At 41.3% G+C, this 26,396-nt stretch overlaps 1 protein-coding gene across 4 annotated transcripts in view; it reads right to left on the reverse strand.

The window, feature by feature from the left end:
* Positions 1-24,604, reverse strand: part of nipa2 (NIPA magnesium transporter 2) — a 48,519-nt gene extending 23,915 nt beyond the window's left edge. The window contains exons 1-2 of one of the 4 annotated variants that reach the window (XM_078545129.1): positions 24,470-24,554; positions 2,636-2,776 (exon numbers count right to left, since the gene is read on the reverse strand). The gene's annotated coding sequence lies outside the window, so the exon portion shown is untranslated. Of the gene's footprint in view, positions 1-2,635; positions 2,777-24,469 lie in introns of all 4 variants that reach the window. The other 3 variants (XM_078545130.1, XM_078545128.1, XM_078545131.1) reach the window with 3 other exon arrangements.
* Between the last annotated feature and the right edge of the window lie 1,792 nt (positions 24,605-26,396).

A 26,396-nucleotide genomic window follows, 5' to 3' on the forward strand; every position in this document is an offset into this window, starting at 1 on the left:
AGTATTTTCAGGAACTATCAACAAGGCCAGTGTCCTTTAAAAAACATTGTAAAGATATTCAAGGTTGCCAAAACATTAGGACATTATCCAAATGACTGCTCCCCTTGCCATGCAATATATCAGTGCTTTGGAACAGCTTTCAGATTGTTTTCCCTTCAGGCTAATGTTGCTGCTATTATTTCAAAAGCAGCCTTTTGCTTTAGTTGTTAATGCAACTGTCATCTCATGTTTTGGAGGAGCAGCATTAAGAGAGACCACAGCAACAACGAGACAATCACCAGGATTTTAAGAAAACAGGAAATCTAGTTAGGCTGTCCGCTACAATAAAGCCTTTCTGAGGTGACTTTTACCTTTAAGCTCAGTAAGAGTGGATACAAGCACTGATGCCAAAGCAACACAGGCCATTCTCCTTTATTATTCCAGTCTCTGTGTGTGTCCAAAGATCTGTTCAGGAGGAACATTGCATCATGAACAGCAATCACCAGGCCCACTGGAAATGTGATGCTGAGCCTGTCCTGTTCATGAACATGAAGCAATGAGCCAGCACAGTCCCCAGGAGGCGGTCATTGTTGAATCAGGTCACATATTTATACCGGTAAATGCTATTCACAGCATGAGACCACAACTGTTTGAAGTGACAGCACTCTCAAAGTAAAAGCATCATAAATGTTCCAAGCCATCTCTTCTTGAAACAGGTTGTGGCAGATTCAAACTGCACCTGTTCGATTGGCTGAAGAAATAAGAAGCCATCCTCTTGGAAATTTTGTCAGTGTTATCGTCAGTTCCTCAAATAACTCGTGACCAAACCGACTTGCAAATCTTCAATGTCTGCAGTGTTATCATCTGAGGTGCAACTTGAACTTGTGATCACATCAGCCCAGCACTGGTCATGCACCTTTGTCAACCCCCATCTTCTCCATGCCATGTCAGTTCAGTACCAGCCAGCTACATTTAGTATTAGGATTAGGATCTCTGCTTTGACTGAAAAATTTACTGGGAATTATGGAATCCGGTATAATTTTCCCCCCGCCAACTTATTTGGCGGGGGGGAAATTTCCCATGTTACTGGCAAATGTGAAGCAGGAAAAGAACAGCAGACATCTAGTAACGAAGTATATATAGTCACCAATTCCAGTACTGAGGCTGAATTCAGTCAAGTAATCGCTATTCACCTATTAGTTCTTCATCACCTACAAAGCAGTTGATCCAATCTAGACCTTAAGGTCTCTTTCTAACAGGGGGAATCCGAAGTATTGCTTAACCTGAGCAAATTCTGTACTACAAATTATTCTTTGACAATTCATCATCTGAAGTCGAACAACTGAGCACTACACCTTTAAAATATTTTTATTCTCCCTCTTTCAGACAATTGAAAAGCAACTTCAATTCATTTCCTAGCTTAGTTATGCCCATGGCCAAGGTACCAATGCACAAAAAATGGACTTTCCATTCTCCTTTCCAAAGGATCTGAATGACAGAAATCCAGGACTAAAAGCTTCTCATCAACGAATGTTTCCATCCAAAAGCCAGTGAAAAGTATTTTCCAATCAACTGTCTGAGTTAAATGAATCTTGGAAGGTGTGGGTGACAGATTTGAACAATCCATTAGAGGCATTGCAAGTGCCTCTTCAATTGTCCCTGCTGCATCCTTAGTGGGTTTCATTCTCCCCGCCCTCAAGAAGGCTTCATTCATGCTTTGGTCCTCCCGGAAGTGTTGAGGTCAAGTGTACCACTTACCTGCCTCAATTGCTGCCCTGCATAAATCAAAAATAACTAGTAGATAGTGGCAAGCTCTGATCAGAATTGTCTTTTATCGAAATGATCTGTCTTTAAGCACTATAGCTTCCAGTTGCTCGAGATTTATTTTAAATGCAACTAATACAAAGATGCACATGCCCATCCAATTTTCTTTTCAAATCATTGTTTATTTCCGATTCCACCACCCTCATGGGCAGCGAGTTCCAGTTCATTACCATTCGCTGCTTAAAAAAGACTATGACTCTAAGACTCGAAGGAGTTTTAAAGATTTCTGTTCTGAAGGACTTGCTTTCAGTGTTGTACAGGTGGTCAGAGCCACAGGGAAATCAGATGCTTCATCCACTGGATGGGTGTTCCATTCACTTCCTTTCTTGATTACAATCAGGAGGAATAAAAGCACTTGCAACTGTCCTTCAATTATGATCTGAGAACACCATTTGTACCACACATCTGATCATCTTTATGTACCTCAACTGACCAATTCAGGTGTCAAACATTCATTACCTGTAGCTGAGATAGGCACAACTTGAGCTGATCCCTGTTCCATATTTGCCAAGGAAATAATACTTTTATTTGCTCGTGCCTCATCTGATCCAGTGTTAGGCTTGGTGGGAAGGCCTTGTTAGGCTTAAAGAAATCAGAATTTCTAACTCACATCAATGAGCTGGATTCAGAAACTCGATGCTAATTGGTATGAGGCACAGAATCAAAGAAAGCCACACTAAAACCATTAAAGAAAGAGGTGAACAAATGTGGAAAATGGCAAATGAAATTCCACTGCGAAAGTGACAAACAACAAGAGGAAGGAAAAATGAGCAATACATATATTGTTGCAATGATGAAGTTACATACAAGATAGAAATTCAGTTCAACTAGCCTGTGCTGGTGGTTATATTCCACGAGTCTCTTCCCATTCCACCTATCTCATCTCAGTTGAAGGAAACCTGGAAGTTTTTGTAAAATCAATGTTCAACACGTCCAGCCTATGCAGAGCAACAATCAACAAAACTAATAGAACCTTGAACTAAATAAGAACAGTAGAATAAAAATCAGGCAAATCACAATCAAACTGTAGTGTGCTCTAGTCAGATCGTATCTTAAGTACTGTGCACAGCTCTGGTCTTTTTTTTAAACTAGTGAGTGGTTAGGATCTGGAATGCTCTGAGTGTGGGGTGGAGGCAGATTCAATCACAGCTGTCAAAGGAGAATTGAATAATTATTGAAAAAGAGAAAAAATCTGCAGGGCTACAGGGAAAAAGCAGGGGAGTGGGGCGAGCTGAGGTGCTCTTACAGAGAGCCAGAAATGTTGCTTCAAGAACTGACAAGAGTCACCGTATTCATCAGGACCTGAATATCATCAGCCTTTGAATGTAGAAAGGAATAGCACCAAAACCAGTGGTAAGAAACAGTGCATGTGTGTCATGTAAATGCAACTTCAGCCAATTGTCTTGCCTGTGAGACTCATGTACCCACTTAAATCAAGTATAAACATGCGGACAATGGAAACAGATTCAGTTTCCCCTCAGCTGGAAACTTATGGATACAATTCTCCCCAATGGGGAGTGACCGTTCACCACCTGAGTGTGGAAAAGGATGCATTCATTCACACCCCATCTGACACACCATTCGCTGCACAGTCAATGGAAAGGAATTCAAATTAATCATCCCATTGATTGTCACCAGCACAGTCACGGAGAGAGAAACTGTTTAGATATTTCACTTGTGGGAAGGGATTCACTTTGTTTTCCCACCTGTTGACACTCCAAAGAATCCACAATGGGAACAGTTGCTTTCAATACCCTGTGAGAAAAGCTTAAAAGTTCAAAGCAGCTGATTCACAATCGGCACATTCTTACTCAGAAGAGACTGTATAAATATCCTGTGTGGGCTGACCAAATGGCTTCTTTCGGTACAGCAAATCTTCCTATGTTCTATAGTCAACAAAACAAAAGGCAAACATTCAAGCATGAGTGGAAGCGCAGAAAACAGGTGTGAGGCTGTTCCCAAGTGTCCAAGATCTGAGTTAAAGTTTGAAAAAATTTAGATGTTTCAGTCTTAAAAAGAGATGGGCAATGAAGTAATCTGATAGATGTATAGCTAACAGTATGGAAAAAGTAAATGCATTCAATTACTTCAAAGTAAATTGCATGTTTAAAACTAGGGAATATGCGTTCAAGCTATTGAAGGTCAAATTTCAGATTAATATCAGGGAGTTCTTAATACAGACCGACTTCTAGAGTTAAAGGTGGAACTCCTGCAACCAGTTTAGAACCCAGTTGATGCTGCAATGGGAATATTGTAAGGTATTTGTGGGTGGATGAACTAAGATGAATGGCTTCTCTCATCTTTAATTATTTTGCGATCTGCCAGAAAGATCTGACTCAAATTGATCAAGCATTTTTTCCAAACCACATCACTATGGTTTTCATTTATAACATGCTATAAAGAAATTGTGGCTTTTATATTCATATTCATAGAAGTACACTGACCAAGTTTAACTGACAATTTTGAGAAGTGTATCTCCTTCTGGCATCTACTTCAAAGGTTGTTATTCTGCTGTTTCAAACTTCAACATGGAACACACTACAGTTACTATCCTGAACAACTGTTGTACCCATAGAATTAATACACCATCTATAGTGAAAGGTAACAGATTTTCTAGGAGCGTAAAATGATACTCGAATGCAAATATGGCCCAAGGCTATTCTCAGAAATCAGGAAATTAAAAGTTGAGACTGTAATCCATAGCTCTGAAATTCCTTGTCTCTGGTTTTACAGAACAATCCATTATATACAACCAAAGAGTTCTGTGAGTGAGTACAAAAACAATTGGCAAATTACCGCTCCAACTTCAACAGCATTCAGTTTTTGTCCCCTCTATCATCTCTATTGTTTTTCTATTAGTGAGGGCAATTTAACATGGGTGACTTCTGTCATCATTGAAAAGTACTGAAGGCAATAAATGGAGGAGTGACTGCATGATACTAGAACGTGCAGCATCTTTCTTGGGAACATTGAGTTTACACACCTCCAAACTAGCCCAGAGTGGAATAAAACTCAAAATGTCTGAAATATTCAGTAGGGGTCAGCCAGCATTTTTTGAGAGATACAGAGAGTCAAAATTACAGGTTGATGACAGTTCTGATGAAGCGTCATCGACTTGAAATATAAACTCTGCTTCTCTCCCTCCACAGGTGCTGCCAGGCCTGCTGAGTATTTCCAGCATTTTCTGTTTTTATTTCAGATTACAAGCACAGTATTTTTGCTTTTGCAGCCCAGAGTGGATGTTATTACCGTATGTTGGAGGTGAATTTAGAAACTAAGTAATCAGCTATGAGCATAGCACCATTTTATCCTTAAAACCAAATCTCAGGTCCACTCAAAATTTATTTGCTTGGTTTTGTAGTGCATACTGGAATGACAGCTGTAATATTAAGCTAGAAGAGTATAAAATGTATTGTACAAATCAGGAATTAAGACATACATGTCGTAATAATTCTAATAATATTGCAGGTTAAAAGACTTTAAATTACACTAAGTACAGGTGCCTCTTAGGGTTTCTTGGCTCTTTAGTGTTGGTACTGTGAGGGTGACATTTAAAAACCTTGAGAAGTAAATTTGCTTTTGAAAAAACTTATGTTGGATATCACCCTACTATAGTTCATAAAACATTAAATGTTCCACCATAATAATATATAATCAACTGTTCACCAAAGAAACCAAAGAAATTTCAGGACTCGCAGTCATTTGGTCTAGTACAGCTCTACTACGCAAGGATCTACTTGAACTCCATTTTCCTGCTCTTCCCCCATGTCCATTAATAGGCTTCCTGTTCGAATGTTTATCCTATTCCCAAAATGCTGCAATTTACTCAGATTCAATAGTCACTGGCAGTAACACATTCCATATTTTCGTTACTCTGCATGAAAATATTTCTAACCTCACTTATGATTTTAGTACTTATTCTAAATGTCAATTCACCAACCAGGTGAAGTAATCTTTTCATCTCTCAAACACAGTCAAAATGTTATAATCTACTATAATAATGTACAGCTTTAGTCTGATTGTTTTGATTGGTCAGTTTAACGGACATATGGGTTGATGGGTTTATTTGGTGGGCAGTGCCTGACACACATGGAGGCATGTGGTTTGCATTTACTCTTCAAAGTCATTTGTGAGTAGTGCAAATGCAATCCAAACTTATCAAGATCTTGCTTGAGGGAAGTGGTTGCTGGCTGCCTATACACAAAAACAAAAACTTTAAATAGCACCTTTAACATAGTGGAATGACTCACCATGGTTCACAGGAGCATTACCAAACAAAAGTGGACAAATGACTAAAAGCTTGGTCAAACAGGGAGGCTTTAAGGATTGACTTAAAAGGAGGAGAGGGGTAGCAAGCCAGAGAAGGAACTCCAGAGCAAAAATAAAAATACCTGGAAAAACTCAGCAGGTCTGGCAGAATCTGCAGAGAGGAACACAGTTAACGTTTCGAGTCCGTATGACTCTTCAACAGAACTAAGAAAAAATAGAAGAGAGGTGAAATATAAGGAACCCCAGAGCCTAGGCAGCTGAATGCATAGTTGCCAATGGTGAAGCAATGAAAATCTGGGAAGCTTAAAGAGGCCAACATTGGAAGAGTGCAGAAATCTACACCTGGGGGATGATAGTTAGTTAATTTGTTATTTTGAAACTTTGAGTGAAGCGAGTACAACAATGTTATGATCCATCTGGTACAAGGCAACTGCAATAAGGTCTAAGGTTGTCTCTTTACAATCAGGTGTGGATCTTCTCTGCCATGCACGCAGTTTCAGTGAAGTGATTGCTAGCTGCAATGTTTAAAACTCCTCATTGTTGCTTGTGGAACCTTGCTGTGCACAAAGCAGTTGCTATTTAATCCGACAGACTGCACCAGATAATTAATTCAATGTGAGGTGCTTTGGGACATTCAAAAGACACAAGAGAGTGCTGAACAAATGGAAATCTGTGTGTCTTTAAGGAGGATCTGCCAGGATAGGGTATGGGGCTGAGGGGGGAGAAGGTGACAGGAAAACAGAATAAGGGGCGACTGCACAGATGGCATGGGACAGGGTGCGGGGATGTTGGGCATGGAAGGGGTGAATACATGGGAGGGGTGGAATGAGGAATGGGGATGGCACAGGCAGAAGGGGTGGCATAGGGATGATTTGAGAGGGATGAAAGGCATGAGATGGGTATTGTTAAGAAATAGCGATAGTTTAAGTAAGTTATATTTGTTATATTTTAATTCTCACAAATACAAATATAACTTTAATGTTAAGTTTGATTTGTATTTCTGTATTTGTGTGTTAAAACAAAGTTGAGCTTTAGTTCCACTTTAAAAGATGCCTGCATTTTAACGAAGCTTTTATGACTTTTGAAGGGAAGTTAAAACAAACAAGGTTAAAAAAAACTAGGTATTGCAGAGCAACAGGGGTCCAGAGATAGGGACCCACGGAAACAGAGAAAACTAGAAAAGCAGTTTCAGTTCAGTTGAAGCCAGGATTCCAGAGAGGCTGGACAGCAGAGGGACAGATGGCAAGTCCCAAATTAAAGTTGAAGCCAGCTGCCAGGAGAAGCTGGATACAGGGGATGCAGGAGCAGGTTCCAGAAACTAAAGAAGAATGTCCCCAAATCCAGGGGGGTGGAACAGGAAAGGTCCCAAGAGCACTATCTAGTCAAAGGGCAAGGACAGGAATCTGAAAAAGGTCCTGTCTGTGGAGGTGAAAATAAGGAGCAGAGAGAAAGGCTTCAAGCTTAAAGAGATGAAAGCTGCAGGACACAGATTTAAAGCAATATAGGTGTGAGAGAAGCCAGGAGATCCAAGGGGACAGCCGAAGGTCTGTAACTCTTTACTCTGGCCACGTGAAGCAGTGGTGTTCTGTTGGCACAGCTCAGCATTTGAGAGAGAGTGCGTGGATGGAAGTTTGAATGCAAGTTGTGATCCAGGGCAGAGGAACATCACAAGGAGTAGTAGACCCTTGTGGAAGGTGTCCAAGAGAAAGCATCAGTTTGGGAGAAGATTCCAAAGCGAGTTCTTCGAGAATGGAGATTGGAAACCCTCGCGTGAAAGATGGAGTTCAGTGAGACCAGTTGGCTCACTGTGAGACAAGCATCTGGGGGTAGTTGATCAAAAATTCATAGTATCGGTTTGGGGTGACAACTGTCACTTGGTTTCAGAGAGTGGTGTATCTGACCACAGGTCGCGTATTGGTTTACATAGACTGTGTACTTATTGTGAGCATTAGAATATAAGATAGCTTTCATAACTTGTGTTATCCTTACAAATCTATATATGTCTGTAAAGGTATAGCTGTGCGTAAAGGAGTATTATAATATTAAACAAGAAAAATGAACTTTAAGTGTTTTATTCTTTTGTTACAAGTTCATCAGCTGACTCTTGTGACTCTGTTCAGTAGCCACTCTCCATGTAACTAAACAAAAATAAAAGTTAGGATCTACGAAGCCGAGTTCCACCCTGAGATTTGGCTTTCTAATAGTAACATCAGCTGGGATCATAACAGTATGGCATGGGATGGAGAACTGTACTGTTGCAAATAAAGATACTAATTTCACCTCAAATGCTTTGCGGATCTTTGTTAGTTCTATTAGATTCTCCTTCAAATGTTTCAGTTCCAATGAATGCAATTCTTATTTTTCAAGTCTCATAACTGTATCCTCCTATCCCTGGAAGCATCCTGATAAATCTGTGTTATACTTTTTCATGGTTCCAATATCCTTTCTACAATGGATTACCCAAGACAACAAGAATGTTTCAACTGTGGTCTAATCAACGCCTTGTACAAATTCACCATCAACACAGTATTCAATAATGCAACACATTTTAACCCAAGATCACATTTTCCACTTTTTGATGGCTTTTCCATCTGTAACCATCAGCATTATAAAACTCAGCAGGTCTGGCAGCATCGGCGGAGAAGAAAAGAGTTGACGTTTCGAGTCCTCATGACCCTTCAACAGTTCTGTTGAAGGGTCATGAGGCCTCGAAACATCAACTCTTTTCTTCTCCGCCGATGCTGCCAGACCTGCTGAGTTTTTCCAGGTAATTCTGTTTTTGTTTTGGATTTCCAGCATTCGCAGTAGTTTTTTGTTTTTAGCATTATAAAACTGTTCATTTACATCTCAAAGTCTCTCTGGTTTTCCAATCCATTGAGAATCTTACTATGTAGTTTCCATTTCTATTTTCTACACATTTTATTACTATTACACTCCGCCCCCCTGCCCAATCCCCAACCCCCCCCCCTATTCCCTAGCAGTCAACATGGATACCTTTATGAGCAAGATCAGCAATACAAGTTGTTTGTAAACTTGTGCGAATCATTTCTAACTTTGCTTCAATGTAGATATGTTGCACCAGGACAAATTGCATTTTGCTGAACCAACGACAATGCAACTGTACAAACTTGAAAACTTACATGAAATTTGAAACTGGCGTCATCAGTATTCAGTTTTTGAAACAGTTTTAGCATCATCCATAAATACCAGTTTTTTAAATTCATTCAAAGGATGTGGGCTTCGCTGGCTGGGCCAGCATTTATTGCCCATCCCTAATTCCCCTTGAGAAGATGGTGGTGAGTTCAAATCCTTGTTAAGTATAAACTTTAGTATAAAAGTGCAAAGTTATGACAAATCTGCCAGAAAGGTCCGCACCATCCACAACCCCTCAGATTTTGAAGCAGGCCATGCCCTCGTGCAACAATGCCAGGACAACATTCAAGTTCGAGCTGTTAATATTTGCGCCACACAAATGCCAGGCAATGCCCATCTCAAAAAGAGAATCTACCCATCTCCCCATGACATTCAATGGTATTACCATCGCTGAATCCCTCACCATCAACATTCTGTGGGTTACCATCGACCAGAAATTGAAATGGACCAGCCATATAGGCACTAGGGCAGGTCAGAGGCTGAGAATTCTGCAGTGAGTAACTCACCTCCTGACTCCCAAAGATCTGTCCAGATGGAATATTCTCCACTTGCCTGGATGAGTGAAGCCCCAACTGCACCCATGAAGCTCAACACCATCCAGGACAAAGCAGCCCATTTGATTGGCACCCCATCCACCACCTTAAACATTCACTCCCTCCACCACCACTGTGCACGTGGCAGCAGTGTACACCATCTGCAAGATGCACTGCAGCAACTCACCAAGAATCTTTTGTCATCACCTTCCAAACCCACAACCTTTACCACCTGGGTAAAAGAAAAAGGGTAGCAAGCGCACGGGAACACCATCACCTGAAAGTTACCCTCCAAGCCACACACCATCCTGACTTGGAACTATAGTGCCATTCCTTTACCGTCACAGAGTCAAAATCCTGGAACTCTGACCCTAACAGCGCTACTTGTGTTCCTAACCAGTTGGACTGTAATGCCTCAAGGAGGTGGCTCACCACCAGCTTCTCAAGGGCAACTAGGAATGGGCAACAAAGTCTGCCCTTGCCACCAATGCACACATCACAGCAATGAAAAAGTATAGAATTACACCTAAGTGTAATGTGCATAGTGTCAAGAAAACAAGAAATTCTAATATTTTTAGTTTGATAATTGTCACATTTCTCATGTACTGGAAGTTGGGGGGTTTGTAAATATGGTAATTGGAGTAAAGGCCAGAGTAATTGCAAGAGTCTAAAATCAACAGTAAGAAGTGGTTTTGATATGTTAATGAACCATGAGGAACTCCAACCACAGTTTTACATAAAACAATAACAGGAGTAATTTTGAATTGAGCTGTTTTAGTTCAGAGGGAGATATATGCAGGTTGCAAAAAGGGTGTAAGTAAATAAGGTAAAAATAGGGCAAGTTAATTTTTAAATAACAGCTGAAGTAAAGAAGTGTTTAATCAATTCTGGAAGAAAGCATTTCTGAAGAGATTGGTTGAGACAATAGAGAGATCAAGGGAAGGTATGCATTTAAGGAAATACTTACGCCTAGGTTGGGGGCTGCTACGATCTCCCAGAAGACAGCAGGGTAGCTGGTCTGAGCTCCCAGAGGACAGTGTGAACAATGTTAGACCTGAAGACCCAGTTGCTGTCACCCTCAGAGGACAGCCCAAGAGAAAAAAAGCAGTGTGTGGTAAAAATTACTGGAATTCTATAGATCTTGAAATCATTCTTGTATTTAAGTGTAACTGTGTTTTTTGTCTCTATTTTCTTCTAATAAACATTTACTCTACCATAAAATCATCACAAGTAGTTGGGGACATCATCTCCTGATTTCAGAACCTCTCCTCATACTAAACAAATTGCAAAAACCGTTTTGGTAGCTGTTTCACGTTTCTCTGTGAAATTTGGGCAGCTCGGCATTTACCATCAGCCGTGCCATAACAATAGTTCTGGTCTCCATGTCACCAAAAGAATATAGAAGTACCTGAAAGGTACAAAAAAGATTAAACAAATACCAGAAATGAGGTTATAACAATCAGGTTAGACTGAATAGACAGGGTCTCTTATCTATAGGAAAAAGCTGATGGGTGGCCTAATACAGGGCCCTTTTAGCAAGGTCAGCATAATATACCAATGCTAAGTTGAACTCATAGGCTGCCATCATTTCTGGCACATTATCACAGATTTAAAAAGAAACTTTCCAGCATTTAATCATTATTTAATGAACCCCATTTCAAGGCTGGAACACATCTAAAGGTTGAAATAAGATTTACTTCAAAACCTGAGGCACAGGTTGCATCTTCATTAACCACTAACTGCTCTACAACTATGGGGCCAGACTACATAGTAGACAACCTAGCATCTTACTTAAAAACTTACTATATACTGGTATATATTTGTTGATACATCTTCCACAATGTCCTAAATTTTCCTCATAATATGAGGAACAGACTATATTAGAGCATCTGTACTTCTCCCTCAAATTGCACTATTCATTTGAAGCATATTGCAAAGTATCAATTATTCTTTAATAAATATTTATGGCAGTGTAACCTGCTAATCTGCTGACAAGCACTGCTCACATGATGCTTTTAGTCTTTAGGTAAAATGTCACTAACTGTCATTTTGGCACTCAGCTCAATCTTTGCAACTATACTGGTGTAGTCACAGCAAAAGGAACCAATTATAAATATTACCGTACTGAAAATGTCTGGCATTTCTTTGGGTCCCTCACTCCAACAAATAGTGTTGTCATGGTCTTAGTTTCTAAACATCCAGATACTCAGTCTTCAAGCAATCATCCAGATTTCCCAATTACAGTCCTACGATATTTACTGTGTATATATATATTCAAAATAAAAGACACTACAGAGTGAATTAAAGGGTATAATCAACCTTAAGAGTTCAGAGAATGATCATAAATCATTCAAGCTTTGCCTTGCTTTCTGTTCTTGTTTCTGAACTGTTTACAGAATTATGGCTTGTGCTATGATTTGCAGTATTCTATCTTCATTTTACATTGTACAAGCCCTGGTAGAGATTCCGTTTTTTGCCAATTCATAAAGTCCTGCTTGAGACTGAACTTTATTCGATCACTTGAAAAATTACAGTGTGCCATAGTCTACCGATAATTCAAGGTTATTTTGCATAAAATTTTGAATAAAGCAATGTAAATAACACAATCATTAAAATTTCAGACTTAAAGAAATTGCACTTCAAGATAATGTTACGATCCCCAGCTGAGGTTACCACTGGACAAGCCTGAACCCAGAGTGGAACCCAGCTTGATAGATCCTAACTTTTATTTGTTTGTTTAGATACCTGGAGAGTAGCTACTGAACAGAGTCACAGGAGTCAGCTGATGAACTTTTAACAAAATAATAAAACATTTATTTAACAAGATGAACTATATTACAATAACCCTTCACCCTTTACAGATATATATGGATTTGTAAGGGGAACACAAGTTACAAAAGCTATCTTATACTCTAATGTTCACAGTAAATACACAGTCTATGTAAATCTATGGTGGCCTGTGATCAGACACACCACACTTTGAAACCAAGTGACTGATGCCACCTCAACCAGATGCTATGGATCACTCATCAATTCTTCCCCCAGACGCTTGTCACACTGTGAGCCAACCGGTCTCACTGCACTCCGTCTTTCACACAAGGGTTTCCAATCTCCACTCTCCAAGATCTCGTCTTGGAATCTTCTCCCAAACTCATGCTTTCAGATGCCTTTCACAAAGGTTCACCTCCAGAGTTTCGAACTCTCCTTCCGATGCTCCACTTCCCTGGGTCACCACATGCATTCAAGCAGTCCTCCACGCATGCTCTCACACCAACTCAGCCATCAACAGTGCACCACTGTTTGACATGGCCATAGCAAAGAGTTACAGATCTTCAGTTGTCTCTTTGGACCTTCTTGACTCTTACCAGCTGTTCTCGCTTTAAATCTGCTTTCTGCAGCTTGTCTGTTTAAACTTGAAGCTTGGAGCCTTTCTCTGCCTCTCACTCTTAACTTCACTTAACAGAACCTTTTCCAGATTTCAGTCCTTCCTTTGGCTGGAAGATCTGCTTGGGACTTTCTCTTGTTCCACTCCCCAGGATTTTGGGGTCTTTTCTTTAGCTTGGGGATGGCTGTCTGTCCCTTTTTTCAGTCTCTCCTGGCAGCTACTTTCAAAACCAACTGCACTGAAACAGCTTCCAAAATCAAACTGTTGTTCCTAGCTTTCTGTCTGTGGGAGGGAACTGCTTCTCTGGACCCCTATTCCTAGGCAACAGCCCAATTCTTCCACCCTTTAGGAGTTGTAAAACGGATTTGAAATGCAGGCACCTTTTTAAAGTGAAACCAAAACTCAATTTGACCTTTCTTAACACACAGATACAGAAATACAAATCAAACCCAACCCCCAAAGCTAAATTTCATTCCTAACACAAAGAAATACAAATATAACTTACTTAAACTGTCTCTATTTCCTAACAAGCTCCCCCCCCCCACCCCCCCCCACTTTGGAGGAAAGAAAGCTTCACAATAGTGAAGGTATTATAGTGAAGACCATACAATGGTCTTATATCCGCCTCACACAAACTTATCATAAATTTGTAACAATAGCTTACTACATGCAATACAAATAAAGTTCCCATTTTGTTTCAACATTAGACATGTTATCGTACAATTACAAAGATTTAAGCAAAACAAAGTCGATGTAATAAGATTAGCAGAATTTGCACATCAAAGTACTATCTTAACTCAACTCTTATGTTTCTTTTTCTTCTTATTCCCAGTCTTTAACTCAGTAAAGAATGCGCCATTTAAGTCTACAGCCCAATCGTCCTATTTGCTCGCTAAAGGCATAATTCCATCTTCAAGCTCATTTTCCAAACTCAAACGTAGTAAATTCTCATTTCGACTTAGCAAAGTAAAAATAGCATTTTTGTGCATTAACATCTCATTTCTTCTCTGGTCAAAATCTCTTTTTGTCGTTTCAAGGTTGTTATTGAGATGCTTTTTATGTTCACACAAAAGGGTTTCATTTTCCTGCTTGGTTTGATCTTTAAACTTTTTATGATACTTGCTTCTCCAGGTCTTTTCCACTTCTCTTTGAGCAGTATCAATTATTCTCCCTGTGGAGTTTCATAGTTTGTTCCAACCCTTTAATTATTTTACATAATCCATGAACTATATCATTCCACTCCTTTCCAGGTTTTGAATGGTCTTTTGCAACCTATCCACTTGCCTGAAGTCCATCTGCTGTATTTTGTATATTAGCACTGACAATCACTTGCGTGTCTGTTCATTGGCTTTTCCAGGCCATTTTGCAATTTTAGTCTTTTCTGTTGACAATTCTTAATTTCCAATTCTGCATGCACTTCAGTTGTTTTAATATTGTGTATTAATGAGGTTGATACATCAGTAATTTTACTTGGATCAGTTCTTTGCTTAACTGGACTTCAATTCAGCAAAAAGTTCTTATTCACAGGAACAACTTTCAAACTGTGACACTCCATACCACACATCTTCTCTTTCATTCCCTCCAGTTTGCATTGAAATTCGAGAATTTCATTACTCTTGTCCCAAAGTACTAACAGTTTGTTAGTTTTGGTTTTTAATTCTGCATTCAACCAATTATTCTGATTTCCCAACAATTCCTTTTCTTCATCAAGGCATTTACCATGATATTTCATAGCAACTACTGATGTTTGAAGTTCATCAAATTTTAACTGAAGATTGACCTTTGTTAAGTTTGCTTCTACAAGTTTATCATTTAGGCATTTCAAATCCTCAGTCAAGTGTTCTACTTTCTGTGGCTGAGTCTCAATTGTTCCGATCAATTCTCTTCTTTCTTTAGCATACTCTTCTTTCATACATAAAAATTGATTCTCTACGTTAATCAGGTTTTCCTTCAATTGCTTGTTATCGTTAATAAGTGTTTTATTTTTGGCCACAGTAGTTTTCTAAAGTTGGCTAAGCTCAACATGATCATCTGTCTGCTGCAATTCAGTCGTCGCCACATTACTGTCTCCACCAGCCAAATCATTACCCAGAACAAAATCCACCCCTTCAACAGGTGATTTAGGAATAATTCCCACTGTAACCATTCCATTTACAAAGTGACTTTGTAAGTTACCTTTACACAAAGAAACATGTCCATAATTCCATGAATACCACTTATCAATACTTTTTCTTTCATAAAACTACCTGGAACACAAATTGTATTAAGCCACCAATGATTGATCTGTTTTTGTATCTCTCAAAATTTTAATCTGCTTATTTTGTAGTAGCAGTAAAGGAACACTTCTCCCTTCGACACAAAACATCCAGACGCTCTGTTAGCCTGACTTCCTCCACCAGCAAATCAAAGAAGAATTCTCTGGACTATCCTGAACCATATCCCCTTTCCTGTATGTTCTGAGGGAACACGTTTCACTTGTACTACTGCTACAGTTTTAACAAACATTTCTTTTTCTGATGCAACCTTCCCTGTGGATTCCTTTGGCATTCCCACTACTGCAATGGGTCTACCATTTAACTTCCAGCAATCTGCCCCAACATGTCCCCACCCTGTTACAATGAAAACACTCAGGCTTTCAAATCTCACTTCCACCCTCAGTACCTTCCTTTTTGGTCTGAGGAGAAATTTCCTGAGAATTCCCAACTGTCCCTTCTCTTCCCTGGCTACTTGCCTTCCTTTCATCTTCCCATGTTCAATCTTTCTCAGGTTTATGGAAAAAGGGTTTAGTTATATGGATCAGTTCATAATCGTCAGCCATCTCTGCTGCCTGTCTAGCTGTTTTAAGCTTCTGATCTTCAGCATGGGTTCTAACTACAAGAGGAAATGAATCTTTAAATTCTTCCAAGAGAATTATTTCTCTAAGAGCTTCATACGTCGTTTCTAAATTCTTCCAAGAGAATTATTTCCTTAAGAGCTTCGTACGTCATTTCTACCTTTAATGCCCTCATTCAACGGTCAAAATTACTTTGCTTTACCCTCTCAAACTCAATATAGGTCTGCCTAGGAGGTTTTCTTAAATTCTGAAATTGCTGCCTGTATGCCACAGGGACCAATTCATATGCACGCAGAATAGCCTCTTTTACTGCATCATAATCCACTGATACTTCTTCTGAAAGTGAAGCATAAACCCTATGAGCTCTACCTACCAACCTAGATTGTAGAAGTGATGTCCAGATTTCTTTTGGCCAGCTCATTTGCCTAGCCACCTTTTCAAATGAAATAAAGAATGCCTCTACATCCCTTTCCTCTAACTTTCGGAGAGATTGCACAAACTTAAACATCTCATCATTAGGTTTTAGGTTGAAGGTTTTTTCATCATCAGAACTTTCCTCAGCATCAGAGATCTCTTTTTTAATTTCCAGCTATCTAAGCTGGTATTCCCTTTCTTGTTCCTTCTCTCTTTCCCTTGCCACTCTTTTTTGCCTTCTCCCTTGCCTGAAATTCCAGTTCCAACTTCCTTTCTCTCTTCTACCTTTCCACTTGCTCCTTTTGCAACGCCCTCTATTCTTTTCTTTTTCATTTCCCTCTAGCCTTTTCAATTCCAATTCTCTTTCCTTTCCCTCCAATTCAAGTTTCTTCATTTGTAACTGAAGTCTCACTATCTCCAGCTGTGACTCACCCTCTTGAAGAACGTGGTTTCTCTGTTATCCCTTCCAGTTTTAAATGCTGTGCTATTATCCCAAATATGTCGACTTTCCTCACCCCTTTGGGTAATTCTAACTCCAACTTAACTGCTAATTCTATTATCTTACTTTTGGTTAATTCCTGTAAACCAGTCAGAGTTACATTTTCCATCAGTAAAAAAGTCGTAGAACCCTCCAAAGCCATTTCGATTTCCAAACCGCATAATACCTCAAGGCAACTCCAATTCCTATGTCCAGTACTTATTTACCTCCACATACTTATATTAAAAGATTCACAGATCCTACCAAAGTTTAAGGATTTCCAATCCCACCTTATAAATGCTAATCCCGGACCAATTATTATTCCGCGTCCAACAACCCGCTGTCCATATTTCAAATCCTGCAAGAGGCCCCACTTTGTTACGATCCTCAGCTGAGGTAACCACTGGACAAGTCTGATCCCAGGGTGGAACCCAGCTTGATAGATCCTAGCTTTTATTTGTTTGCTTAGATACCTGGAGAGTAGCTACTGAACAGAGTCACAGGAGTCAGCTGATGAACTTCTAACAAAAAAAAACATTCACTCAACAAGAAAAGATAAACTATATTACAAGACTTCTTCACCCACAACTATGCATTTACAGATACATACAGATTTGTAAGGATAACACAAGTTACAAAAGCTATCTTATACTCTGATGCTCACAGTAAACACATGGTCCATATAAACCTAGTGCCACCTCAACCAGATGCTATGGATCTCTCAGCAACTCTCCCCCAAATGCTTGTCACATCGTGAGCCAACCAGTCTCACAGCACTCTGTTTTTCATACAAGGGTTTCCAATCTCCACTCTCCAAGACCTCGCCTTGGAACCTTCTCCCAAACCAACGCTCTCTGTCAGACACCTTCCACAAGGTTCATCTGCAGGGTTTCGAACTCTCCTTGCGATGTTCCCCTTCCCTGGATCACCACATGCATTCAAGCTGTCTTCCACGCACTGTCTCACACTGACTCAGCCCTCAACAGTGCACCACTATTTAAGCCCATAGCAAAGAGTTACAGACCTTCAGTTGTCTCTTTGGACCTTCTTGCTTCTTGCAAGCTGTTCTCGCTTTAAATCTGCTTTCTGCAGCTTGCCTCAACTTGAAACCTTTCTCTGCCCCTTACTGTGTGTGCGTGTGTATGTGGGAGATTCCTGCTGCTAGACAACAGCCCAATTCTTCCACCCTTGTTTGTTTACCTTCTCTCTCGTTGTTGTAAAACTCATTACAAATGCAGGCACCTTTTAAAGCGAAACTAAAACTCCATTTGACTGATACAGAAATACAAATCAAACCCAAACACCAAAGCTAAAACTCATTCCTAATAGTCAAAAAATACAAAAATAACTTACTTTAAATGTCTTTATTTCGTAACAATAGTTCAAAGTTGCTTAACTCAAATTAAGAGAAATAAGAAAAAACTTACACTTATTTGGCACCTTTGACAAGTTCAGCACCTCTGAAAGGCTTGCAAAGCCAGTGAAGTACTTTTGAAGAGCAGCTACTGTTGCTCTGTACGAACAAGGTGTTAAAATAGCTAAGGATACATCTGGCAGAGACCACAGAGTCTTAGCTGATTCTAATCATGTCTGACCAATGCAGAGCACTAATCAACAAAACATGTCACAGGAAGCTGCAGTTAAAATATGTAATGTTCTAGTCAGACAGCAACTTAAATATTTCATCTTGTTCTGGTTGCCAAAACACTCAGGTAAACACAGTTTTGACAAAAGGTCACTGACCTGAAATGTTAACTGTGTTTCTCTCTCTACATACGCTGCCTGGCCTGCTGAGTATTTCCACATTTTCTGTTTTTATTTCAGATTTCCAACCTCCACAGTATTTTGCTTTTGTGTTGTAGGCACTCAGTTGCTTAAGCCTTGCAGGAAACAGCCATGGGCTGGCCCCTCGGATCAAGCTTTTGAACTATGAGGGAAGACTGAAGATATATCTAAGAAGCTATCCTTGAGGAGGCACATGATTTGTTAAGGGAACAGAAAAGGTGTACTACTTTAAATTAAATTGCGACAGTAAGACAAGAGGACACTAGTAAAAAAATATATTCGGAAATGCTTCACGCATAGCAATGAATGTACAGAATGGACTCCCAAGGAGGCTAGTAAAGGCAACAACCCTGGAATTTTCAAAGAAATGCTTAGATGCTGCAATGCTCAAATTTTAGGATCATTTTGATTAGATGGATAAATTAAAATGGGCTGAATGGCCTTGCTCGTGCATAATTACCTTGGCATCACCCAGAGCAACAACCTGCTTGCTTTCTAGTCTATGGCTGCACTAAATTTTTTCTCAGAATTTTAAGCCATACATCAAAACATACAGGTTTAAACAAGACAAATTTCAGTACAGATTTTAGAATGCTATGCACAATTTTGCAGTATAACTCCAGACCAAAGGCCAACTACAATGTTAATTTCATTTCCAATGTGCACCCACATCAAAAAATGACACTGCCCCACGATGGTGGCAAAAACAGATTACAAGGAAGATTTCTCTATAGCACAGTAATAGATGTCACAGGATTATTATTTGTCACTACAGAGTATCAAAACTTTCTACTTGTGAAATAGGACAAAGCGCCATTCTCACCATGGCGGACACAGAGTTGAGGTGAGCATAAATCTCTTCCCTTTTCTCCTAAAGGGAAGGTTACAGTGATCATGGGGGATTTCAATATGCAGGTAGACTGGGAAAATCAAGTTGGTAGTGGATCCCAAGAAAAGGAATTTGTGGAATGTCTACAAGATGGCTTTTTGGAGCAGCTTGTGGTGGAGCCCACTAGGGAACAGGCAATTCGAGATTTAGTGATGTGTAATGAGGCAGATTTGATAAGGGAGCTTAAGGTGAAGGAACCCTTAGGAGGAAGTGACCACAATATGATAGAATTTACCCTGCAATTTGAGAGGAAAAAGCTGGAATCAGATATAACAGTATTACAGTTGAATAAAGGCAACTACAGAGGCATAAGGGAGGAGCTGGCCAGAATTAACTGGGAGATGAGCCTAGCAGGAAAGACAGTGGAACAGCAATGGCAGGAGTTTCTGGGAGTAATTTGGGAGACACAGCAAAAGTTCATCCCTAGGAAGAAGAAGCATACTAAAGGGAGGACGAGAGAACCATGGCTGACAAGGGAAGTCTGGGACAGCATAAAAGCTAAAGAGAAAGCATACAATGCGGCGAAGAGCAGTGGGAAACCAGGGGATTGGGAAGCCTACAAAGACCAACTGAGGACAACTAAAAGAGAAATAAGGAGGGAGAAGATTAAATATGAGGGTAAACTAGCCAATAATATAAAAGAATATTGCAAGAGTTTTTTTCGATGTATAAAGGGTAAGAGAGAGGCAAAAGTGGACATTGGGCCGCTGGAAAATGATGCTGGAGAAGTAGTAGTGGGGAACAAAGAAATGGTGGAGGAACTGAATAGGTACTTTGCGTCAGTCTTCACAGTGGAAGACATGAGTAACATCCCCAAAGTTCAAGAGAGTCGGGGGGCAGAGGTGAGTATGGTGGCCATTACCAAGGAGAAGGTGCTAGGAAAACTGAAAGGTCTGAAGGTGGATAAATCACCTGGACCAGATGGATTACACCCCAGAGTTCTGAAGGAGATAGCTGAAGAGATAGTGGAGGTGTAAGTGGTGAACTTTCAGGAATCACTGGAGTCAGGGAGGGTCCCAGAGGACTGGAAAATCGCCAATGTAACCCCACTGTTTAAGAAGGGAGTGAGGCAAAAGACGGGAAACTACAGGCCGATTAGCCTGACCTCGGTCGTTGGTAAGATTTTAGAGTCCATTGTTAAGGATGAGATTTCAGAATACTTGCAAGTGCATGGTAAAATAGGGCAAAGTCAGCATGGTTTCATCAAGGGGAGGTCATGCCTGACAAATCTGTTAGAATTCTTTGAGGAGGTAATGAGTAGGTTAGACAAAGAAGAGCCAATGGATGTTATCTACTTGGACTTCCAGAAGGCCTTTGACAAGGTGTCACACAGGAGGCTGCTCAGTAAGATAAGAGCCCATGGTGTTAGAGGCAAGGTACTAGCATGGAGAGAAGATTGGTTGTCTGGCAGGAGGCAGAGAGTGGAGATAAGGGGGTCCTTCTCAGGTTGGCGGCCGGTGACTAGTGGAGTTCCGCAGGGGTCAGTGTTGGGACCACAACTTTTCACTTTATACATTAATGATCTAGACGAAGGAACTGAGCGCATTCTGGTTAAGTTTGCAGATGATACAAAGATAGATGGAGGGACAGGTAGTATTGAGGAGGTGGGGAGGCTGCAGAAGGATTTGGACAGGTTAGGAGAATGGGCAAAGAAGTGGCAGATGGAATACAACGTGGGGAAGTGTGAGGTCATGCACTTTGGTAGGAAGAATAGAGGCATAGACTATTTTCTAAATGGGGAGAGAATTCAGAAATCTGCAGTGCAAAAGGACTTGGGATTCTCTTAAGGTTAACTTGCAGGTTGAGTCAGTAGTTAGGAAGGCAAATGCAATGTTGGCATTTATTTCGAGAGGACTAGAATATAAAAGCAGGGATGTGCTGCTGAGGCTTTATAAGGCTCTGGTCAGACTACATTTAGAATATTGTGAGCAATTTTGGGCCCCATATCTCAGGAAGGATGTGCTGGCCCTGGAGAGGGTCCAGAGGAGGTTCACGAGAATGATCCCAGGAATGAAAGGCTTAACATTTGAGGAACGTTTGAAGACTCTGGGTCTATACTCGATGGAGTTTAGAAGAATGAGGGGGGATCTGATTGAAACTTACAGAATACTGAAAGGCCTGGATAGAGTGGACGTGGGGAAGATATTTCCATTAGTAGGAGAGACTAGGACCCAAGGGCACAGCCTGAGAGTAAAGGGAAGACCTTTTAGAACAGAGATGAGGAGAAACTTCTTTAGCCAGAGAGTGGTGAATCTATGGAATTCATTGCCACAGGAAGCTGTGGAGGCCAGGTCATTGAGTGTATTTAAGACCGAGATAGATAGGTTCTTGATTGGTATGGGGATCAAAGGTTATGGGGAGAAGGCGGGAGAATGGGGTTGAGAAACTTATCAGCCATGAATGGCGGAGCAGACTCGATGGGCCAAATGGCCTAATTTCTGCTCCTACGTCTTATGGTCTTATGTTTTGTGCCAAAACTTGAGAGATGGACTAACAAATTTGAACAGCACTGACAGCTGTCATAACGCCTGCCACACATCATGCCACCACCACCACCCCAACAGATGGCTGCTTGTCTCAATTCGGATGCATACAAGATAAAGGGTACAGTTCAAAAGGGAGTGCAGGAGCAGAAGGACCTGTGGATATGTGTAGAAGTCATTGGAGGTGGCAAGGCAGGTAGAAAGAGTGGCCAAAGCATACAGGATCCTAAGCTTTATTAATAGGGGGATAGAGTACAAGAGCAAGTAGGTTATGTTGAACTTGAACTTGTATGAGATATTGGTTCGACCTCAACTGGAGTATTGTGCCCAGTTCTGGGCCCCACACTTTAGGAAAGATGTGAAGGCATTAGAGACTGCAGAAAAGATTCACGAGAATGGTTCTAGGGATAAGGAAATTCAATTCAAAGGTAAAACAAAAACAAAAATACCTGGAAAAACTCAGCAGGTCTGGCAGCATCTGTGGAGAGGAGCGCAGTTAACGTTTTGAATCTGCATGACTCTTCAACATTCTGTGCTCCTCTCCACAGATGCTGCCAGACCTGCTGAGTTTTTCCAGGTATTTTTGTTTTTGTTTTGGATTTCCAGCATCCGCAGTTTTTTGCTTTTATCAATTCAAAGGTAGGTCGGAGAAGTTTGGACTGTTTTCCTTGGAGAAGGAAATGTAGAGAGGAGATTTGATAGAGGTATTCATGAGGGATGTAGACAGAGTGGATAGGGAGAAATGGTTTCCATTCCCGAAAGGATCGAGAACAAGAGGACACAGGTTTAAGGTAATTGGCAAAAGAAGCAATGACGCCATAAAGAAAAGCATTTTCACATAGCGAGTGATTAGGATCTGGAATGCGCTGCCAGATCACGTGGTGCAGGCAGGTTCAATTAAGGCATTCAAAAAGAAATTAGGGAGTTATTTGAAAAGGGAAAACATGCAGGGTTATGGGGAGAAGGTGGGGGAATGGCATTAAGTGAATTGGAGAGCCGGTGCAGACACAATGGGCCAAATGGCCTTCCGTGCTATGACAATTGTGATAATTGGGAAGAATAAAGATATAAAATCGTGACAAATAACAACAATTTAGCAATGCTACTTTTTTATACAATGCTGTATATTGATAAAAATGTACATATACAACCCCTATATTGATAAATAAAAATGCACATTTGAAACAGTATTATCTTCTCTTTAGCTCTGAAGGGTCATACAGACTCGAAACGTTAATCCTGTTTCTCTCTCCACAGATGCTGTCAGACCTGCTGAGTTTTTCCAGCATTTCCTGTTTCTATTTCAGATTTCCAGCATCCGCAGTATTTTGCTTTTATTTTATGAACTGGGTTCTGACAAATGCAAATACCTCCACCTTAAACTTTTTTAACTATTACATTGCTTGCGCTGGGGATACATGATGCAAAACTGTAAGGCAAATCAAAAGCCAATTTAAATGCCAGAACTTCCCCCATCCCATACACAGATATATCAAATGCGATTCATTTCAAAAGAATTAATTCCCTAAAACACATCTGCAGATAACCTGAATGCATCCACCCCATTGGTAGGCAATAAAATTCGCCTCAATTGAGTAGGTAAAAATGAATTCAACTCCGTGCATATTCGGCCAAAATGCATCTGTAGAAGCAATAAAACGATCAAAGCTCACTGCGCTGAGGAAGTGTTTCCACAAAACTTATAAAATGAGATATACAGAGGAACAAAATGAACATACAGCTGAGCTGCAGTTGAGTACATTTTCTTCACACAATGAAAATAAAATTTGCTTTTACAAGGTCGGATTCGAGGAACTTTTTTTTTTGTCACCTTAAACACGATTTGGAAATTAAGGGCGACAGGGGAAAATGTGGGGAGGAACTTTTCACCAACTCGTGTACACACATAAATAGGTGTTAAAAAAAAAAGAAACAGGGCGACAAGTTTTTGTGGAGCAGTTTGCCGGCAGAGGGGTATTGTGGGCGGGATAAGAAACCCTAATATAGGGTCGAAGGAGGAAGATCAAGGCAGGTTCTTGTCAACAACTGGGACTCAAGGTTATTGGGAATGAGCTGAGGGTGTTGCTATGGGGAGGGCGGGCTCAGACCCCCTGCCTCCTCTCCTCTCCTCCCACTGGGTTCATGTGGAAATCCGCTGACATATTCCGGCTTCCCGCTCAAACGGCGGCAGCTCGATGCTTGCCTTCCCCGGCAAAGTGAAGCCGACTCCCGGGGAGACAGGGACCGATCTCCTGAACCGAGTGAAAGGTGGGGGGAGACCCGGGGGCCTGTTGGAGGCGCTGCCTCAAAGCCAATCCCAGCGACTCTTTCCTTCCGGGCAAAGCCCGGCCCTTCGAACCGAGGGGGAGGGCGGGGCGGCCCTGCTCCCCCCCCCACCCACCTCCGCGGCTCAATTTACATTCGCAACCCCAGGTTTTACTCACCGCCTGTCCCTGCCGGTGCTGCCCACCGTCCCGCTCCTCATCCTCTCTCCTTTCCTCGTTCTCCCTCACCCACCTCCCAACTGACAGCACAGCCGCATCAGGCTTAGGGCCGGCCGCATCCACTCCTCCTGCAACAGCGCCACCCGCCGCTCCGGAGGCCACTTCGCCAAGGTGCAGCTTCCCCGACTCTTGTCACCATCCCCATTGAGCCATGACCACCCCGGCATGGGCTGCAGGTACATGGGAGCGACCACACCACCTTGCAAATTCCCCTCCAAGCCACGCACGGTCCTGACTTGGAACTGTATTGCTGTTTCTTCACTGTCGCTGGGTCTGTGCGTGCATGGCACTGTGGGCGTACCTACACCGCATGGGCTGCCGTGGTTCAAGGTGGCAGCTCACTACCACCTTCTCGAGGGCAATTAGGGATGGACAATAAATGCTGGTCTAGCTCACAACGTCCACATGCCATGAACAAATAAATAAAAATAAATATGGCACACAAAGAAAGGTTTGCATTTATAATCACCACGCCTTTCACAGCATCCGGAAGTGCTTTTACATCCAAGAGAGTACTTTTTGGAAGGGTAATCACTTTTGTAATGTAGAAAATTTAGCAGCTAATTTGTGCCCAGTAAGCCTCTACAAACAACAATGTGATAATGACCAGATCATCTGTTTTAGTGATGTTAATTGTGGGATGAATATTGGACAGGATACCTCCTGCTCTTCTATGAAATAACGTCTTTTACATCCATCTGAAAGACCAGACACACTTGGTTTAACACCTCATCGGACAGACAGCACCTAGCTCTAACAGTACAGCACTCCCTTAATGCTGCACTGAAGTGTCAGCCTAAATTTTCATGCTCAAAGCTCTGGAATGGAATTTGAACACAATCTTTTCACTCAGTGCCACCAACTGAAGCATAGTTGACACTGAGCAAGCATAGGCTTGAAAATTACGCAAGTTACGCTAAGCCTGTTTTTCACCTTGGTTAATCCACACTTAGGGCAGCATTTTCCAGTCCTGCCAATGGTGGGAATCGTGGTGAGCAAGAGCAGAAAATTCAGAGTGAGGCTAAAAGTCGGATTTCTGCGGAATTTCCCACTCAGCACTTTCATGCTGGCCTAATGGTGGGTCGACTTTCCTGCTGATCCATGTTGGGAACCCCATTTACATGCATTAACATATCATGAACGTTCATTCAATATGCAACATGCCGAAATCACGTTCTGTCTCCTAATTACGTGTCACACCAGTGGGAAATTAGATTGCAACCGCAGAAGGTGCAACACCTGCCCCTTTACTTCCCCTCTCCTCACCGTCCAAGGGCCCAAACACTCCTTTCAAGTGAAACAGCACTTCAATTGCACTTCCCTCAATTTATTCTACCACCGTCAACACCCCTTTGTCCTTTTGTCTATGACATCTTTGGCAGTCTCTTCTTGGCCTCCACCTATCATGGCCCCCTATCGAGCTCTCCTGTCCCACCCCCTTCTACCAGCTTATATTTCATCTCATTTCTATATGTCTTAGTTCTGATGAAGGGTCATACGGACTTGAAACGTCAACTGTATCCCTCTCCGCAGATGCTGTCAGACCTGCTGAGTTTTTCCAGGTATTTTTGTTTTTGTTGTGGGAAATTAGACTGGTCTGATTCACGACTGGATATAAGTGGCACGCACCTGCCCACCTTCACTTCCCTCGTGACTTCGAGGTGCATACAAAATTGACAGCCTATCTGCAACAGCGCTGCTCCGATTCGTCACAGCTGCCAAAGCTGCTCTCTGAGGCAAGACAGGTGGGGTTGGGAGGCAGGGCTGCTTGCACTGTGCTGCGGGGCGCAGGCAGGGCTGCATTTTACCAGCAGAGTCCAGCATGGGGACAGGGGTTGGGGGAATAGACAGAGACATGAGGATGAAG

The sequence above is a fragment of the Cetorhinus maximus genome, chromosome 7, assembly GCF_964194155.1.
Source record: "Cetorhinus maximus chromosome 7, sCetMax3.hap1.1, whole genome shotgun sequence".
NCBI classification, from domain to species: Eukaryota; Metazoa; Chordata; class Chondrichthyes; order Lamniformes; family Cetorhinidae; genus Cetorhinus; species Cetorhinus maximus.